This window comes from Sapajus apella, unplaced genomic scaffold, assembly GCF_009761245.1.
Source record: "Sapajus apella isolate SASKATOON/1434 unplaced genomic scaffold, GSC_monkey_1.0 scaffold87, whole genome shotgun sequence".
Classification (NCBI taxonomy): Eukaryota; Metazoa; Chordata; class Mammalia; order Primates; family Cebidae; genus Sapajus; species Sapajus apella.
Window position 1 is genome coordinate 2645939 of NW_022437027.1, and position 14869 is coordinate 2660807.

General features: G+C 40.7%; 1 pseudogene; it reads left to right on the top strand.

Annotated features, from left to right (window-relative positions):
- The first annotated feature begins 8542 nt into the window (after nt 1-8542).
- On the top strand, nt 8543-9445 carry LOC116534377 (annotated as a pseudogene).
- Nucleotides 9446-14869: the final 5424 nt, after the last annotated feature.

The following is a 14869-nucleotide window of genomic DNA, read 5'->3' on the forward strand; positions in this document are numbered from 1 at the left end:
TTAAAGTTAATTATCTCAGAGGAATCTTCTCCAAAGTGCTTCTACCAGATTCCTAAGTCATACGACCAACTAGACAGTTTGTCATTCCAGAGACAGTGTCTGTGACAGAGCAAGCACTCAGTATGTCTTTGTCAAGTAAATAAATGAATGACCAACAGTTTAAAAGTGAAAAGAAGCAGAAAAAAAAACTTGCAGTGTGTGTGTGTGTATGTGTGTGTGTGCACGTAGGTACACAAAGAAAGACTTAAAAACTTGACTCATAGACAAATAGTTTTCAAAAATTCAGTAGCCACCTTCACAAGGCTGATGGTCATGTAAAGTGCCTCTCCTCTGTGGAAATTGTCCCCAAAATACAGCATCAGTACAAGGTAAAAATCTACCTGATCATTTGGAAACTTTTGAGGAATCTCCAAGGGGAAATGTGTCACTTCTACCCTAGAGGGAAATGAGGTCCCTGGGAAGAGGAAGCAATGCACCCATGTGAGAAGCCCTGTGACCCTATACAACCTCCCAGCTGCCCAGGAAGCAAAGCCAACATGTGGATCTCAACCTCAAATGCCATGATGAGAGAGAAAATCTAGAGTGTGGCATCTGAGTCTCATAGCCAGAGACACATCCTGTTTTGGGTCACAGCTGTCCATGCTGTTCTTGGATGGGAGGGACAAGGAGAAGGCCAACTGAGACCAAAGTCAGAAGACTTTGGCTCAGGTGATAGGAATGATTCATCTGTGCTAGAATTTATTGTAAACTAGAACTTCATTTTATGACCCCTTGTTCTTATATTTTCCAACACACTGCATGGCTTGGGGTAATTCACACTTACTGACCCCATACTTAACATTGACGTGGAAGTTACTGATTAAGAGTAACCAAATCAAGAGTTGGAGAACACCAGGCTCTCCAAAATCCAATAATAGGCCTTTGGCTTAGTTTGCTATATGCATGCTATTTATTTTGAAATGAATAAAGGAAAATTTTCAGCACCCACCAGTTTATTTCACATGCTTTTTTATGTTCCTGAACACTCAGTTAATTGCATTCCTGAGAAGGTGACATTTCTAGGGCACAGAAAGAATGATATTCACAGCTATGTTCCCAATCACGTTTTCTACCTGGCACCAAGAATGTTCAGTTGATGCTCAAGGGAATGTGTTTCACCTGAGTTCCCCTTAGATTGCATGCGTTTGTTTCATGCTGTTTATGTTGAGCAAAAGTCTGTTGGATATTTAGTTCAGTAACTAGCAAATTCTGTTCTGCTAGTCTAACACTTGGCTTTAAGTAATTCACCTGCATGAAAATAAGGAAACCTGTGTGCCAACAGGAGCTCTAGTATCCATAATTGGTATGCTGTTACGTTGCTTTATTAAAAAGGAAAATGAATAATGAACACAGCGATGATAACATTTTGCCTTACAAAGCTCCTGTGAAAGTTTTCCATTTTGAATGTGCAATTAAATCATAGTAGGAAGTAATACTTATAAAACAAATTAATAAATTCACTGTCATGGGAAATTATTCTGACAACTTTTATTAGACCATTCAGTTCTTCAGTTCTCTTAAAACCATTGTGTAGGTTCAAATGCACTTAGAAAGATGTGTCGATTTTATCGACCCAAAGTCCTAGTGGATTATGGCCCAGGATGGCAGGGCCTTAGAACTGAAATTTGGAGAAATATTACTTGAAAAATGGTTAAACTTTTAGCAAATAATATCAGATAGGCACCATTAGGAATCTTTAAGGCAGTGGTTCTCAACCTTAGCCACGCACTATATAATCACCTGGGGAGCTTTTAAAATCCAAGACAGCTAGGCACTGACCAATAAAACCAGAATCTCCAGGGTCTGGCATGAACATTTTTTAAAAAGCAGGTGTTTATTTCAACCTGAGAAAGCTGATTGCAAAAATTAAAATAAAATAAAAGCAAGTGATTCCTATGTAACATTTAAAATTGAGAATTCTGCTTTAGAGAAAAAAAACAGTGGAACTCCACCCCCTCAACAATTCTTAGAATGTATAGAATGTTTCACCCAAACGGCCAAAACATCTGTCATTCACTTGTCCCATGATGCAGATTACCTAAGCAGATCATATATCCGTCTTGTGGTTTGGTGTTCCACAACTCGTAAGTAGTAACCCTTGTAATCAATTCACCTCAGAGATGACTGAGATAATCAGAGAGGTATGTTTTTCTCAGCTATATTATTTTCCTAATATTCATTGTAAATGTATTACATTTCATACATTTCAAGTCTGATCTTTTACCGTATAGTTCCAAAAAATATTTTATGTTTACAAACCAAGTTCATTTCAATTCATCCTGTTTGGCATTAGATTTCCCCTCTATTTCATATCATACATAAATTAAATTTTATACAGATTAGAAACTACAAAGCAAAATACAATTATGAGCAGTCCAGAACATTTGGAGAATATGTAAGCAATTTCAGGATGAAAAGGCCTTTTCAAGCATGGCTATAAGGCCAGAAACCATAAGAGTAATATGAACTGATACTATACGACAATGTAAAACTTCTTTATTCAAAAGATCATAAATAAAAGCTGAAAAACAAATGAAAAAATAGGGATGAATATTTGCAGTCTATATAGCTGATGAATAGTTAATATCCTTAATAGCTTAATGTTTTTACAAATTAAGAAGGCAAAGATTACCAACCTAACAGAAAATGTGTAAAGTCTTCAAATAAACGATTCACAAAGAAGCATAAACAACCAAAATAGATGAAGAGATATTCAGTCTCAGGAAGAAAAAAGAAATTGAAATTGAAATAATGAAGAAATGTTTGAGTACTTATCTGACTGGCCATGATTTGATAATGCCAGTGATTTCAATGATGTGGGAAACAGACACTTCAATGCACTACTGGAGTCCAATCTTTCAGTTGAGAATAGTTTGAAAATATGTACTACAGTTTTTAAACTCACTTTGACTCAACAATCCTGTCTAGGAGTTTATCCTTAGAAAACAGGACATGTGGGCAAAGATGAACAAATTAGGATATTTACTGGCACATTCTTTATAATATGAAAAATATGGAAGCAACCTCATTATTCATCAATAGGAACTTGGCTAGATTAACGTGCTTCATCCTTATTAGAGGAAATTGTGAAGGGATAAAGTTGGTCTTTATCTACTGACATGAGATGATGCCCTCAATATGTTGCTAGTTTTTAAAAGCCAGTTTCAGAACAACATGTGCAATTTCATCTCATTTAATGTAAAAAAAAAAAGTTTATTTAGATTTAAAAGTCTAGAAAGCTATATAAAAATTACTAATCATTATTATCATTAGGAGAAGTGGCGGATGGAACAAGTAAGAAATTTTGACTATATGCATTTCTAAGTTGCTTGAAAAAAATCATACATTAACAATCATCAAACATAAAAAAAGCTCTTTCCATTTTGGAAAAACAAAACAAATACTTCCCCTCTGTGATACGCTAGCCCATGTGCCTGCATTTGCACACTCCCAAGGATACGCGGGCCCCTTTGAAAGGACGTAGACCCTTCAAACAGCCTCACTATGGGGCCTACAAGCTTAAGGGCTGAGCCTGACAAAGACTGCCACATTTTATAGAATTTTATCAAGCAAATGCTTTTTGAGCTCGTTGTCTATGCTCTGTCTCTGTGTTCAGCTGTTAATTATATAAAATTTATGATTAGTAATTTTTGCATTACAAAGCAAACCAGTTGCATATAATTTGCTTTAAAAGGAGCCTAGCATTCTTATTTTTTCTTTTTCAACCTCCAGTAATTACAAGTACATGAAGTATCTTCCTAGTGAAAAAGAAAATGAATGAATGAACAAATCAAGAAATACAATGCTGACTATAATGAGGCCTTGATTTTTTGATGGGGAAATAACTGATCCATTTTAATCTTCAATTATCCCTTATAAGGACTTTCTTCTGCCACCAAGTAAAAAAGATATTAATTTGGCTCAGACAAATCAAAAATATTAGTGAATATCAGAACCATAAAACTGTATTCTCCAAAACACGTTCTTTCCTTGGTCATCATAGTAACACACGTGAAACAATCATATGTTGTTTTGGTAAATTGACAGACATGATCATTTCCTTCCAAGAGCTGGGTCTCTAAAACGTGATCACTGTCAATAAACTTATAGCCATGCATCAAGAGATCTATTTGAACTCCAAGAGTTGACTACAGGGCCAGTTTATCAAGAAGCAGACTGTCTCGCAGGCACACAATCATGCACACATAGACACACACACATATTTTTTAAAGCCAAGAAGTAGGGACACACCTCTTGAGCAATGCTTTGAAAATGAAAACCCTAGATGTTCCATTTTACAAATGTGCACATTGCTAGAGTGAAATAAGATTCTACTAAGGATAAAAGGATATCAGAATTGGCAGGCATGTGTGGGCAGGGTTGGGGTGAGATGAAGTCCTAAGGGAAGTTAATTCAATAAATGTTGAGTTTATAAGTATTTCCCAGGGTTAAGGACTCCATTTTTCTAGAAGAAAGAGAATCCGCTGCTATGTTTTGACATTGGCTATTAAATGGCATAGATCATATTTAAGCAAATACCAAAACTGCCTGCCTAATGTAGTCATATTCTAATAATACATGTGCACCATTGACTGAAAGATGCACCTTAATTACATTAATAACGATTTTGAATTTTTCAATTTTCACTACTTCTCCTTCAAAGTTTTTCTTGTCTTTCTGCTGTAGTCTAAATGATTGACTAGAAGATGTTTAGTTTACAATGTCCTTCAGTGTCTCTTCTGCTGCATGCCTGACTCCTGGAATATCCATGAACGTTCTCAATAAAATTAATGTAATAAGGCTTACTCCACTGTTTTCTAACTCTGAAAGTTACAAAAAATCAAACAAAACAGAGTGGATTTTTTTAAAAATGTAAAACCACACCATTTCTGTGTAATTCCAGTACAGCTTCTACATACATTTTATAGAACAGTGTTTTTCAAAGTCATTAATTCACCTCATTCTACTGAGTTGAGTATCAAAATGCAGTTTCCAAAAGCCCATATTGCTGAATTTGAAATTCTACATGTAGAGCCAAGTAGTCAGCATTTTAACAACCTAAGCAGATGCTCCTAAGCACGGTCCTTTAGAGCAATCATGCCATTTGCTGCACTAAGCTAAATGGTCTCCCCGTAGTCATGCCCCAGGTCCTTAACCCTTCCATGATAAACTTGATGATAAACATGATGCTTTGTAATCCTAGTTGTCTTTCTATGGATAGTATAGTTCATCAAAGTCTGTATTTAAATTTGGTCCCAAAAATTAAGCCTGACCTTGTAGAGATGGTTATTAATGCAGAGTACATAGGGATTCTTACCTCCCTTGATCTAACTACTATTTATATATTTTTAAATGACATAATTCTGTTAATTCAGAGAATTATCATAGTCAATCAAAGTGACAGGTTTTCATTTGAGTTTCCATATTTGTGCTATATGACTTCTAATTTAAGTGCAAAATTTTACACTTATTTTTATTAAATTTAATCGTGTTAATATGCCATCTTATTACGATACTGTTTAATTTTCAGTTTCTTCATCTATCATATAAAATCATTTATTGATGGCTTTATACTGCATGAAAAAGCATGTAATAGCCACTGCTCTCTTTCCTTTACGCCATTCAGTTTGAAGTTTTCATAATTGATTTGGGTGAAGATAAACAGTATGTCTAGGGGAATATGGAAGATATTCAAAGACACAGAAATGCCAGTTTTACCTCGAGAAATAAAATTGACTAGTTTCTCCAGGTGTACATGTTTATTTCCCTCCATTAGGAGAAATATTCAGTGAAAAAGTATGAGAAGCACTGAAATAAGATACCTTGTCTATTTTCATGCCCTCTGCAAAGTTGCGAAGCCTCTATGTTCATCCAGCCATTGGTGAAAATGCTGAATGTACAGGGTAAAGGTATGCTACTGGAGACTATAAAATCACTAATAGACACTCCTGAAAACAGACAATTCCATATTGCTACATCACGTCAAGATGAATACCAACCACTCGCTGCTTCAATTTGATTTTCAAGCAATTCTTTCATCTACGTGCTTAGTAACCTCATAAAAAATAAATCAGATGAGTGTATCAAAGCTCGTCCTTATTTTACATTTGGTGGTTACTAATGACCTTAACATTCATTTCTGAATGCTCAAAAACTAGAGCATTTTTAACAATCTTTTGTTAAATCTGCAAATATGAATTAATTTGTCTATAATTTCCAGAATCCTATTTCTCTCTTAAAAATAAAGATGAAATGTACTCATCTGTGGTCTTGTGGCACCTCTCCTATTTGCCATGACTTTTCAGACTACCAAACAGTAGATCTGAGTTTATAGCTGGAAGTTCTATTTCCACCCTGATACAAAATTTATCTGGTCTTATTTTAAACACCTTGGAGTTAGCTTGCCAATCCCTCTTTTACCTTGGGCTGCAATTTCAACTTTTCATAGTTTATTCTCCATATTCAATTTAAAACCCAATCTAGAAAAGAGAGAAGAAAAAATAGGAGTTGAACGATGCTGTCACATCTCTGATATACCTTCTGTTATCATCTCTAAGAAGTAGACTTATTTCCTTGTTCTTTTTGAAATTGTGGATTGACAAACTACAGTTGTGTGTGTGTGTGTATATATATATATATATATATATATTCAAGCTAATTAATATGTCTGTCACTTCAACACTTATCTTTTTTGTGGCAAGAACATTTAAATTTTATTCTCTTAGCAATTTTGAAATATGCATTATTATAGTTACCATACTACACAATATATCTAAAATAATTTGTTCCTCCTGTCTAACTGAAACTTTTTACCCTTTTGAGCTCCCTTAGCTTTTCTTTGTCTGGGAAAGCTTTTATTTCTCCCTCGTTTCTGCTAAGAAATCCACTGACATTGAGACTGCCTTACATGTGATATGTTTCTTATCTGGTGCTGCTCTCAGAACTTTTTCTTTATCTTTGATTTTTGATAGTTTGATTATTACATGTCTTGGTTAACTGTTCTTTAAATTGAAATTGATTGGAAACTCCTGCACTTCCTGTACCTAGATACTGGCATCTTTTCTCCAAATTTGGAGAGTTTTCAGTCACTATTTCTTCAAATATGCTTTTAATACTTTTTTCTGTCTTCTTCTTGAACTCCTATTATATGCATGTTAGTTCGATTGATGGTTCTGCATAATTCTTGTAGGCATTCTTTATTTTTTTTTCTCCTCTTACTGAATAATTTCAAATGTTCTGTCTTTGAGATCAGAGATTATTTATTTTTCTTGACTGAGTCTGCTGATGAAGTTTTCTATGCAATGTTTTCAGTCCAGTCATTGTATTTCCTCATCTCTAGGATTTTTTCAAAGGTCCTATTTGTCAAACCTCTCATTTTGTTCATGTATTGTTTTCTAACTTTCTTTTAATTTTCTGTCATTTTATTCGTGTAGTTCAGAGTTTCCTTAAAAGGATTATTCTGAGTTTTTTGTCAGCCATTTTATAGATTTCTCTTTCTTTATGGTCCATCATTGGAGCTTTATTAGTTTCTTTTGGAGGTGTCATGATTCCCTGATTTTTCATAATCCTTGTGTCCTGGATAGGTGTCTGTGTATTTGAAGAGACAGCCACCTCTTACAATCTACAGGTGTTCTTTGGTAGGGATAGACTTTCACTATTTAGTCTACCCTGTGATTCTGGATAGGTCAGCTGTTAATGGCCACAGGTGGATAGAGGTTGCTGTTGGGTTCTCTGGTTGGCTGGGCCACTGCCATTGCTCTGAGGCTGCTGGCTGGGCTCTGCTGTGAAGTGAAACCACTGGCTGGGCTTTGCTATCAGGTGAAGCTGATGGCCAAGCAACGTGATGGCCCCTGATCAGGCCAGGTCACCAGGTATATCCCCTGGCTGAGTGGTATCACTATTTGGGTTCCACCACTGGGCAGGCTGGGTTTTGTTGCTAACAGAGTTGTTGTTTGGGACAAGTGGGACCAGAGGCTATACTCCATGGAAATCCACAGTTGAGGCTTGCTGCCCTGCCTGGGTGGTGCCTTGATGGTGGGCTCTGGGACCAGATCAAGTCACTGATTGGCCTCCCATGTCTGGCAGGTTTAGCACCTGTGTTTTGAAGAATGCAATGTTGTGGGCATCTCCCTGAGTAGGCAGGGCCTTGTAATGGGCTCTGAGGCTGGGCTTTGATGCTGGATGTCTAGAGACTAAAGCCAGGTTGAACTTCCCACCATGCTTCTGGGAGTGATCAATTCAGCTTTGCATGTAGCCTGGGCTGTTGGCTGGTATCTCTGACTAGGCACCACAGCTGGCAGGGACAGAGAGCTACTACCAAGATCTGCACACTGGTCACTGTGAGCTCTGCCTCCTTTGTTTCTAACTGACCCCGGACAGTCTAACCATGCCATTACTCCCAGTGTCCCTCATAAGGCAAGACTGGTGTGAGCTTTCTGGGATGCACCCTGGAATGCTAGGGAAGCTGGATGTCTGTCTCTGGTTGTTTTCCTGTTTTAAAATCATGGGACCCAGGCCCTCCCACAACTATGGCCACTATTATAAGGCCATCGAGGACCTGCAGGACAAGATTCTTGGTGCCATCATTGAGAACTCCAGGGCGGTCCTGCAGATCGGCAATGCCTGTCTGGCTGCAGATGACTTCTGAACCAAGTATGAAAGGGAGCAGACTCTGCTCATGAGTGTGGAGGCTGACATAATGGCCTGCACAGGGTGCTGGTTGAGCTGACCCTGGCCAGGACCGACCTGGAGATGCAGACTGAAGCCCTGAAGGAAGAGCTGACCTACCTGAAGACATCAAGGCCCTGAGGGGACAAGTGGGAGGCCAGGTCAATGTGGAAGTGGATTCGGCTCTGGGCACCCACACCGCCAAGATCATGAGTGACATATGGAGCCAATATGAGGTCATGGCCAAGCAGAACTGGAAGGATGGTGAAGCCTGGCTCACCAGCCGGACTGAGGAACTGAACCTGGAGATTGCTGACCACACGGAGCAGCTCCAGATGAACATGTCCAAGGTCACTGACCTGCGGCGCACCCTCCAGGGTCTTGAGATTGAGCTGCAGTGCCAGCTTAGCATGAAAGCCACCTTGGAAGGCCACTGACGCACTTTGGCGCTCAGCTGGCACAGATCCAGGTGCTGATCAGCAGTATGGAAGCTCAGCTGGGCGATGTGTGAGCTGACAGTGAGCGGCAGAATCAGGAATATCAGCACTTCATGGACATCAAGTCGCAGCTGAAGCCGGAGATCGCCACCTACCTCAGCCTGCTCCAGGGTCAGGAAGATCACTACAACAGCCTGTCCACCTCCAAGATCCTTCAAGGCAGCAGGCTCCTGGGCTTCTGCTCTCCGTTAGAGGGTGTCTCCTGGGTAGGAAAATGGGAAGGAAGGGATACTTACCCCTAGCTCTTCCCCTGAACTGCCAATAAAATTTTATGGCCCAAGGAAATAATAAAATCATGGACCCAAGGGAATTCTGTCTGTGTGGCCCTGTGCCAACTTGAGGGGAAAAAGGAGAAATGTGGTCAAAATAAGACCATGTCTCTTACCCTTTAATGTGGTTTTTATCTCGTTCTGTGGTCCACACTGGAGTCAGGCTCATTCCCAATTTAGGGGTTTTTTCACAAAAGTTCTTGTCTGTGGGTAGCTGTTAGTTGGACTTTTTGTTGAAGGAACATGAAGTCTGGGACCTCCTCTTCAACATCTTGCTGTTGTCACTCTCCCTTCCTTGTTCTTTTTGACTTAAAAAAGCGTCTGTCTGATGCAGTGGCTGAAAGCTATAATCACAGCACTTTGGGAGGCCAAGGAGAGAGGAGAGCTTTAGGCAAGGACACTGAGGCTGCAGTGAGCCCTGATCATGCCACTGCGCACCAGCTTGGACAACACAGTGAGACCCTATCTCTACCAAAATAAATAAAGTGAAGCCTTACAGCTCCTTTTGGTCATCTTTACCTTTTTTTTTTTTACATCCTCAATTCATTAGGGTCTTACTTGATAGCACTTTTATAGTAGATTTGCTACATTTCCACATTCACCTTTGGTTACTCTTCCTTCTTATAAACATGTCATTTGAAATTTGAGATTAATAGACAACCATTCAACTTTTCTGAGCTGTCTCCCATTTTATTTGAATTATTTCTTGGTTTTAAAAAAATCTCTCTTCATTAGCCATAATCTTATTTGAGACCCAATTTCATGGGTCAAATCTATTTTTTTCCTTGAATTTTTTTAAAGTTTCCTCAAAGCCAAGGTATTTGCCTGAGTCTATTCAAGCTCCCCTTTTCTGGCCATGATAAGAGCTTTAAACGTTCACAATTTTTCATGTCACAGCATATCACTGATAATAGTCTCACCCGTGACACACTCACTGGTATGTGACACACTCTCGCTCTCACAATTTTCACAAAACTCAAATACATTTTTCCTGAAAATAAAACGTTGTAATCATTTTTAGTTGCCACATATGTTGGCTATATATTGGTAAGGCTTGCTGTCCACAATATTTCTGGGGATATTGATAAACGAGCTATTGATTATGTGGCATTCCGCACTATTTTCACTAACACCAATCTTTCTTTCTCACTTAAGAAAACATACTTGTAAGAACGTGAGAGCAATGATATTATTGAGATAACTTTACTCTCAAATGTATGTATTTTTAGAAAGCAGGTCATGTGTTATTTTAGTGCTTTCACTATTAGTAATAAATTACTTGCAACACACCTCTTGTGCCAAAACCCAGCTGAGAAATAATCCAGGTACTTTCTCCTGAGGTTCCTATCCCTCTCCACACCACCAACTAGTTTTTTTACTCCATCAAAATTAAGTCCAGGCTTAGCTTGATTTTCATTATGAGGACAGTAAGTAATTTATCTGATCAGGGTGGTCCAAGTTAAACTGCCTGGACAAATAACCAGCCTTTGTACAATTCAGGCACCTTTCCATATCCACCATTTGACTCAGTAGTCTGTAATATTCTCATACAGTCATATTATTTTGAATATTGGTAGTATGTTAGTAGTCTGTTTATATGCGCTTTTTAAATTCATGGCAATGAAATTGCATTACATCTATAGCAGAGTAAAGGCATACAAGTTTTGTAACCTTTTAATTTAAAATAAGTTGATCTAAAATAAATTTAAGCTAAACACAAAATTGTCTGCAAAAGATATATTTTTTTAAATTGTTAACAATGAATATTAAATTGAAAACTGTTAGATCATTAGACAGTGCACTGAGTGATGAAAGCACCAAGGACAATGAGGCCTGAAAGAAAGGAAAGGAAAGGAAAGAGGAGTAGAAAGGAAGGGAAGAGTGGGGGAAGGGGAGGAGAGGGGAGGGGAGTGGAGGGGAGGGGAGGGGAGGGGAGGGAAATAAGGAAAGGAGACAAGGGAGGTGAAGGGAAAGGAAAGAAAATTATATAAGAAGGGGAATTTGGGGAGTTCTGAGAGGCTATCCATTCTTACTGGTCCTCTTACTAATACACAGATTATGCCTAAACTAGAATTATTTTTTCTTTTTAATTAAGAACCATTTAGAATGAACAATTTTTCCATTCTACAGCTGCTTGTATTATAATTTCTAGAAAGTGGCACCTTAAAGGCAATCTGTTTCTTACACAAAATATTGTATTTTCTTAGAACTTGCATCTCAGAATATTTCAGGACTCCTGACACAGCTTTAGAAATCTATTCTATACTCCCAAATCTTCCCTGTAAAGAGAATAGCATCTTTAGCAAGATGGCTGCCACAACTGCCCCTGCTGCATGCTTGTGGCGTCGAGAAAGGGAAGGGGTGGAGGCCCAAAACATGAGCAGGACTTCTAGCCCTGTCAGGGTAAAGGTAAGGTAATCTACCCTTACCTCTACCTGCGGGTGGTCGGGCTGTAGACAGGAGTAAGGGAGAGTCACCAGAACAGGACCACTATACCCGCTTTGGATGACCAGGTGAGAGGTACCCAGCCATCCAGTCCGGGTATCCCAATCAGCATTAAGGTGTCCTGTAGAAAGCATATTGTGATGGTAAGACAGGAATGAGTGGCATCCTTGGAACAATCTGGTGGGCGTTGAACTGTATCGGCAGACGACATACGGTAAGTCCAGCATCCGGTTGAGCAATTAGGAGAGGTCATGAGAACAGGCTCCAGCTGTGGATATGGGGCAGTCTCACCAAGGGCAAAGGAGGGGCAGTTGACAGTAACCAGGGCTTGACTGTGAAGACTGGACAAGCGGCAGAAGGTTGGTGAAGGCATGCTCAGCAAGCTGGGTTTGCCCACTCTGGGTAACCAAAATGACCCTGTGGTGGAAATTGTCAGTGACTTCAGTGCTGGGTAACCAATGAATAGGTCTCAAGAAGCAACATCTCGATGTGGAACATTGGGCCACCTGGAGCAGTGAAAGACAGCAGGCACGCTGCGGCTTAGAAAATGGCCCTAGGCATATAAAAGGAGTTGAATGGACCTGGCAGTAGCAGGCTTGGAGCTGCTTGATTGCAGAGCAATGACAGGCCAGAATGGAAGAGGAGGACCAGGAGAACTCAGAGCAAAGCAGTAAGGTCTGAAGAAGATACTGTGCTCTGGTGGATGTTATAGATGCAGAGGTGGTCCAGTGAAGCCAGAGCTTCAGGTCTTGTCCATCCAGAGGGCTTCCCAGCACAAATGAGGTTTCCAGGAGGTGCAGGCCATAGAAACTGTGGCAGAGGTGGCCTAGTAGGCAAATGCCAAGTAGCGATCAGTCGAGGTTGGTGGGCCAGTCTCCATGGCCATGCTAGGTGTCAACGATGAAGGTGTCTTCCAGCAGCAGGTAGAGAAGTCTGTGTTTGGTCCAAGAGGGCATGAAGTAGTCACTGCAGACATGATGGGGCAGGGACCCTCATAATGCTGCTCAGAGGTGCACAGGCAGTGACTGGGCCCAAAATGTGTCTGTGAGGTGAAGGCGGAGAAGCTTTTGTGCACAAGTCAAATCCTCATAGACCAGATAGACTCGAGTTGGGGTTAAGGGCTAGATGAGTGTCGCCTCTGTCCTGTGAAGATGGAGGTGTGTAAACCCCCTGGAGCACACCTAAATGTCTCAGTAGCTCTCTTCCCTCCTTAGCGGTAGGCACATCATCTGCTTTCAGCCCTCGCTGTAAGGAGGCTTGTGCTGGAGCTTGCTGCTTGCCAGGCCATGAACAGCCATTGCGACAGAGTACAGGAAGAGCTTCTGTCATGCCTGCCTGCTCTGGACCCAGAGTCCCACCTGACTGTGCTTCCTGGATAAGCTGGATGGGATCTTTAGGTAATGAAATCAATCTTCCCATCTTTGGAGATGGCTGCTAACTGCTGTATTCTTGGCCTGTGAATTGTAGATCACTTCCTGTTCAGTAAGCACAGTACAGCCAGGTGGCACCTTTCCTGTTGGGCCGCTGCACCAGGTCTTTGAGCAGGCTTCGGATTTCCGCCTGTATCGAAGGGTCTACAGTAGTACCCCCTTACTTGAGGTTTTGTTTTCCATGTTTTCAGATACCCAACTTCAACCACAGTCCCAACATTTTTAATGGAAAATCTACAAATAAGCAATTCATAAATTTTAAGTTGATCTTGGAGGTGGTCCAATCAAGCTAGAGTTTCAGGTTTTGTCAGTTCCAGATGGCTGCCAAGCATAAGTAGGGCTCTGAGTGTTTCCAGGAGGTGTGGCTGTGAGTCGTCTGATGAAATCTTTTGCCATCCTGCTCCATCCCACCCAGGATGTAAGTCATCCCTTTGTCTAGAGGATCCACACGATTCACGCCCAGCCCATCGGTCTCTTTGGAGCCGCCTTGGTTATCAGGTGGACTGTCACGGTATCAGAGTGCTTGGGTTCTAGTAACCCTTGTTTTACTTGACAGCGGTCCTGAAACACAAGAATAGTGACACAGGCAACTTGGATATGCCAATGAGAAGCATAAAGTGCTTCCTTTACATGAAAAGGTGAAAGTTCCTGACTTAATAAGGTTAAAAAAAAAAAAACCCTCATATGCTGAGGCTTCTAAGATTTAAGGTAAGAATGAATCTTTTATCCGTAAGAATTTTCTTAGTCTGTTTTCTGTGGTCATAAGAGGATACCTGAAACTGAGTAATGTCTAAAGAAAAGAGGTTTATTTTGACTCACATTCTGGAGGCCTAGAAGTCAAAGATCTGCCCACTATATCGGTCAGCTTCCAGCGAGGCCTCTGCTGTGTCACAGCATGGCAGAGAAGTGGAAAAGGAAGTGGGGTGTGCCAGAGGAGGCCAAGGCAAGGAGGAACATCACTGTGTAACCACCAGCTCTGATGGTTACTAACCAGTCCTGATAGAGAGAATGCTTGCTTTGGGATCTGGGATTCGTTCTTCCTCACCCTAGCTGTTTATGGAGGTGGCAGCTCCTTTCTTAACTGTGGTCAAGTGGTGACTGGCAGTGCCTGTGGTGCCACTGGAGGGAATCTGGCACACTGCCTCTGTGATTTGGATGTACTGCTCATGGGCTGCTGCCGGCAGCACCCAACAGGCATTGTAGGGGGTGGTGAAGCCCTTGAGAAGCCGCACTGTCCCACTGGGAGCATGCAGAGAAATGGGGATGGCAGCCATATGCCTTTTGGTGATTTGGTGAGTTTGCTAGCGGCATTAGACCAGGAGTCTGTTGGTGGAGTCTCTTTCTCTGGTTAGCGGACAACAGCAGATAAGCTTTCTGTGGAGAAGCTGTACTGTAGCCTTCTTGGTCTGTGAGGTCATGATGTCAGGATCTTTGGGGACAAGGAGTTCCTCTCCCACAGCCAAGGCTAGAGACACACCAGCTGGTGGTTGGCTCTTCAAGCCCATGATGTCCCCCAGCCCAC